Here is a 6,214-nt window from a genome sequence, read left to right on the forward strand (position 1 = left end):
CAGCAAGTGGCCTCTTTTTACCCATAGCCCACTCTCTGAGAGTCCATGCAGGTGCAGGAAAAGAAATTCCTACGGTGGTCCTCCACTCCTCCTCTCACTACCCCCCCAACAATGGCACCTTGCTTCTCCTTCAGGCCCAGACCTCCTCCTGGTTTCCCTCAGCTGTGGTTTTCTGCTCCCCAGCCTGTGGCACACTGCTCCCTAGCCCCTCATTCTGTTTCCATACATACAGCCAACCCTAGTCCTTTCCCAGGAACTGACCTCCAGAGCCTGAGTCTCAGTACCCTGCCTGAGCATTTCAGGCTGTGCTGTCCAGGGTGGTGGTGCAGATAATCTCTGTGGCTCCTCAGTCCTGCTGCTGCACTTTTCTCAGCGACTTTGATGTCCTTCCATCTAGGCTGATCTCCCTGTTGGTTAGATTGCTTCCTAGGAGGTGGGATCCTTTTCAATTTAATAGCTCACTCTCAGGAGTGCTAGTCCTGTCCTGATTACTTTTATCTCTATTTTTTTTTCTTTTGTTCTACCCAGTTATGTGGTGGGTTTCTTGCCCTTTTTGGAGGTTTAAGTTCTTCTACCAGCATTCAGTAGATGTTCTGTGTGAATCATTTTACATGTAGTTGTGTTTTTTTGATGTGTTTGTGGGAGAAGGTGAGGATGATGTCTTACTCCTCTGCCGTCTTGAGCCTTCTTGAATTATTTTTTTAATTGTGCAAATAATACTTGAATACTTGCTCATTGTAGAATAATTCAAACCATACAGAAATATAGGGAGTGAAAAATAAATTTCCCCTTTACCTCTCTGCACTCCTCCTCCCAGAGAAAACAATTATTAACAGTTTGATTTGTATTCTTTTACACAAACATGACTACACATAATTAAGTCAATTAAAAGGGAGGAAAAGTCTGTTACAACAGGGAAGTGAAGCCAGGCTGCCTGGGTTCTAACCCAGATTCTACCACATAAAACTGTATGATATTGGATGTCTTATCTAACTTTTATGCTCCTTGGTTTCCTCATATGTAAAATGGTAATATATCTGTTTCATAGAGATGTTAAAAGGATTAAATTAGTATATGTGAAGTATTTAGAAAAGTGTTTGATACACAGTACACACACAACACATGATGGAATCCTACTGTTTGTATGATTTTTCAACTCGTATTCCATCAATAAACACAGAGGCAATACAATGCAGTGATTAATAAGTTGTTCCCTGGTACAAATTTACTATTGTAAATTTACTATCTGGTCCCACCATTTACTATCTTTGTGAACTTCAATAAGTATATAGCCATCCTCTGTCTTTGTTTCTGTAAAATGGGGATAATAGTTTCTGTTTTAAATTAAGTCATATGCATAGAATGTTCAGAATGATTATTACATAGTAATTACTTATTTTTACAATCATTCCATCATTTTCCATCATTAAAAATCCTCAGTTAGGTATTTCATATAACAGATATAAGTTAACCACTGTCTTATTGATGGCAATTTATTTTTAATTATTCATTATTACAAAATACGCTGGTTAGCATACTGCTTTTTTCCTACTAAAAAAATTTAAAATAACCTTGTTTCTATCTTCACTTGAATGAAGAAAGCTATTGCTGTTAACATTTCCCACTGTCATTATCATTTGCATATTGAATAAACACTTTCGAGATCCTCTTTTAGTATGTGACCATTACCATACCATATATGTATTCAACCCACAATCCAAAAAGGATTTTGCCTGTGTTTGGACTGTTGGAATTTCAGAGATTGAATTTTTCTTTAGGCATCCTGATATTTGGAAAAGGTAAGTCTAAATTCTCATATAGTTTTATTTTCTACCAAAAATCCTCAAAATATGAATAAGTAGCTTTCCTGGAAATATTTATAGTGGACATTATAGACCTATTGAAGGAAAAATGTGTCTTGAATCAAATCTACTTTTTCTTTTGTACTCTTGTAGAGTTTTTAGGGAGAACTGTGTCTTAAAATTTCACTAAGGAATCATAAAAAAGACTGACATAAGTCCGTTGGTAAATAAGGTTTAAGTCCAAAAGAAAAGAATACAAGAGAAGAAGGGAGAGAGAAAGGAAAATAAAAAGAAAAAAGGATGGTAGTGACTTTGACAAAGCTATTTGCATTTAGGTTATTAAAAAAGTTGTGGGTATATTTAATAGTTTAAACCAGGCAGTTTGCATAAATCCAACTGTATATAAATATCTATCTCTCATACACAGCTAAGGTGTAGTAATTTATTTTCACTGTGACTCAAATAACATTAATTAAAGCACAGTTAAGACCAATTCTTTGAAAGCAGGATTGATTTTAAGTAGACTATTTGAAGACAAGGTGTTAGGCATTTTAGTTACTTTAAAATAAATAATTTCGATAGTTGAATACATATGAAAATAATTTTTATAAGTTTTAAAACACATGTACACCATATAATATCCTGACAATAACCCTGAGAAGAAGTCAGAGAAGCATCATTATTACCATTTAATTGATAGGAAAAATGAGACCCAGGTTTGGTAAATAACTGATCCGATAGTAAAAAAAATTGGCAGGATCAGAAGCCATGTCTCTTTTTTTTTTTGGTCTTTTTTTTGCTATTTCTTTGGGCCGCTCCTGCAGCATATGGAGGTTCCCAGGCTAGGGGTCGAATCGGAGCTGTAGCCACCAGCCTACTACGCCAGAGGCACAACAATGCTGGATCCAAGCCGCATCTGCAACCTACACCACAGCTCACGGCAACACCGGATCGTTAACCCACTGAGCAAGGGCAGGGACCGAACCCGCAACCTCAGGGTTCCTAGTCGGATTCATTAACCACTGCGCCACGACGGGAACTCCCCATGTCTCTTTATTTCTGGTTCTATTCTCTATCCTTTGAGCAATAAATCATTTGCGTTTTCAAATAAGAGTGGAATCTTCATTTGACATTTTAATGTACATTGCCTTAGTTAGTTTTTTTATATTACAGGGATATATTGCACTCTTCTGTTTGGAAACCTTGTCTAATAAAATGCTTGGAGAAGCCTTCCTAATTGAACTCCTATACAAAGAACAACTTACATGTAAGAAAACCTCAAATGATGAAAAAAAAACTGGGGAAAAGCAGATATTAGATATAGAAGACAATTCACTATCTCCTGATAAAATAGAAATTCCAAACAAAGTCCTGAAAGCAAGTTTAACAGAGCAAAGTAATGACACAAATAAAATAAAATCTGTGGATGAGCTAAATGTGGCAAAATGCAAAACTGCATCTCTTCCAAGAAAGAAATGTGTCTGCTGTGTTGCCCATTCCAAAGAGAGAACAACATGATGTAAAGAAACTAGATGTATACCGATCTTGGTCCTGTACAAATATTTGCCAGAATTATCCTGACCTGCAGATTGGAGGAGACCACGTGGGTAACATGTATGATTCTGGCTGCTTTGTGGAACACATACGTGATGATCGTCCCCTTTTACTTTCATCAGATATACCATTGGGCCATTCTCCCATCATTGGATCTCTAAAGAAACTACCTGCCTCAAAGCTTTTGACTGGGGGTGAAACTCAAGAAAAAAGTACATCGCTTCATAAGCAACCCCTCTCTAATTCTATGCTTAATAGTTATATGGAAAAAAAAAGTGGACGAACTCTACAAACAGTTTTTAGAAGAGAATCTCACTAGGTGCTGTTCCATAAACAATCTTATGGCTTCCAATTTGCTAATGAATAATGTAAATCAGATTAGCCTTCAAATCTCTCTAGAGCAGAACATGGAGACATCAAAAGCTCAGGAAGTTCTTTTATATTCTTTAGTAAGATGTATTTTCTGCAACATTTCCCATGGAAATAGTTCTGAATTCAGCACCCCTAACTTACAAATATCAAACCAGAGAAGTAGGGAACTTGTATTATATTTACAGTAAGCAAGTTGGTTGGACTGATTTATGAGACTGGAGCAACAGTAGTTTTTGGCTTATTGTGGCAAATCAGGCCTCTTTGGGGTGTGGCTATTACATTTCTTGAGAAATTATTTGACTAATGGTACATTTGAATTCTTGTATGAGACCATTTCTATAATTAAGTTTTATGACCACAATTTAAAAATTATTTTGGTATCTTTAATGGTTATTCCATTCAAGTTTGTATATTCCATACTTGCTTATCTATGTAGTTGTCACCAGCATCCCAAATTGATTACCTCACTCTCACTCATTAGATTCATTTACCACTAAAATGGGCAAAAGTAAGATAAGGAGAGAATTGTTGTTCTTAGCTACTGAAAAAAATAAGGCTGGGGCATTTATTTCTCCACAAAAATGTTTAAAGACATATGAGTAGTGCTTAAATATCTTTCATTTTCAACATTCAGAATCTTTCACACTGATAATCAGAAATATCTTTTAAAAAGTTGGATTTAAATGATATTTGAAAGAAATACAGAAGGAAGGCTTAAGGAAAAATGGAAATTTTGCCTTTAAGATTTAAAATTGAACTTGATGCTTTTGAACTTTCTTGGGACAAGCATTAACTTTTTTTTAGTATTACTCTGTTATTCTTGGTGGTTTTCAGCAATGGGAGGAAGGAAAGCTTGTTGGTAGAGTGAACAGAGTGTGTAGAGAACCACAATCTAGAACGGAAGAGGCTGCCTTGACAACTTTTTACACTTTTCAGATTATTCTCAATCAGGATTCTGGTTTAGGATAAAAGCAGGATGTTATGGTAATTTTAGATTTTAATTAAATAAATTAATGAAACATACTTAAAAAAGATATGGTTTATTGCAGACTTGGAAACAAGACCCTATACTTAACAGCTCATACTTCTCTCCCAGATTTAGTAAAATGACTGGCCTGTACTTTTGCTTTTGAAATGAAATGGTGCGGATTTATGTTATGGAATTGCTATTGTAGCATTATATATTAATAAGATTTGTACCTTAGTAATCACATATTCCTGTCAAATCTGGTCTTTGATTAAATTTCAAAGAATGAGTTACCCACATTCCCTTTCAATTTGTTCTTTTTGATCACTCAAACTTTATCATCTTCAAGTTTTTATGGTATAATAAGTACCTTTGATTTAGTTTCTGTTATTTTCATCAATCCTTTCTCCAACATTTTCTCCCATATCCCTCCCAATCTATTTCTGTCATTCTGACATTTGATTCTAAAGAGACAGTGGATAAGGGTTTTGGAAAAACTGACTTAGTGTCTTGTAGTTGTGTGTGTACATTGTTTTATATATTGCTAAATGTGTACATTTTAATATGTGTTACCAAAGTGGTAAAATATTAAGGTTAAACTTTTTCTTTTCTAAAGTGAATCAAATGAAATTGGGCAACATTATTGGTGTGATGTTTTCTTAGATATTGTATTAATACTTTATGAAGCAGGTATATTCATAAATAAGACTATATAGTATTAATAAAAATACAATATTTAACTAGTATCAAATTTAGGAGTATGTTTAATTATACTTGGATTTCAATTTTTCCCTCTTGTTTATGCCATCAAAATGCTTATAATCTAAAGATACTCACAGTTAAAATGGCCTAAGAATTCAGGACTGTATTTAAGCAAAAAAGATGATAAATTGTTATTTTTATTTAGACCTCATAACTGTTGCCTTTAATGCTTCAATAAAATATGCATATGGGGTTGTGTTTTAGCATATTTTGACCTTAAATAATCTGTCTTTCATCATGAGTTTCAATTATATGATCATGCATTTCCTTTTTAAAGTGTTATTTGAAATACATAGAGTTTCTTTCTGTCTCCCATTTTCAGGAGTTGAAAGTATTGATTTTGTGCTTCTATGAAAATGGAGAATGTTGCTCGTTCAGGAGTTGGTGAGGATAATCATATTTCTAGGTAGGAAAGAATTTTAGGAGGTTAAGAATGATGCCCAATATAGTCCTGGTCCCTATGTGTATAGGTCAGTTTAATTTATATCCAATATTTGGTTTTCAAGTCGTTACTGTAGGGCCCAGAATGGGCTTGACCTAGTTCTCAAGAAACTTTCTGTCAGGACCATCCTTAAATCACTAAAAGCAACTCAAGAGATATTGACTGCTGGAATTTTTTAGTCTTCATCTTTCTGTCTCATGGGTTAGTCCTGAAAGGAAGTCAGTCTTTCTGAGGTTCTTAAGACCAGAGATAACACTGACCTGGTCCATTCAAAATTATAAGCAGACTTTCTGACTCTTTCTAATCTTACCCTTA

General features: G+C 34.7%; 1 pseudogene across 1 annotated transcript; it reads left to right on the top strand.

Annotated features, from left to right (window-relative positions):
* Positions 1-1,700: 1,700 nt before the first annotated feature.
* On the top strand, positions 1,701-4,044 carry LOC106508236 (TLR adapter interacting with SLC15A4 on the lysosome-like; annotated as a pseudogene). The gene is made up of 2 exons (XR_001304944.3): positions 1,701-1,799; positions 2,976-4,044. The product of XR_001304944.3 is annotated as a TLR adapter interacting with SLC15A4 on the lysosome-like (transcript).
* The last annotated feature ends 2,170 nt before the right edge of the window (positions 4,045-6,214 follow it).

Source organism: Sus scrofa, chromosome X (genome assembly GCF_054392235.1).
Source record: "Sus scrofa isolate SSC_HxYL_T2T_F1_AM1 chromosome X, Sscrofa_HxYL_maternal_Yorkshire_Landrace_v2.0, whole genome shotgun sequence".
Classification (NCBI taxonomy): domain Eukaryota; kingdom Metazoa; phylum Chordata; class Mammalia; order Artiodactyla; family Suidae; genus Sus; species Sus scrofa.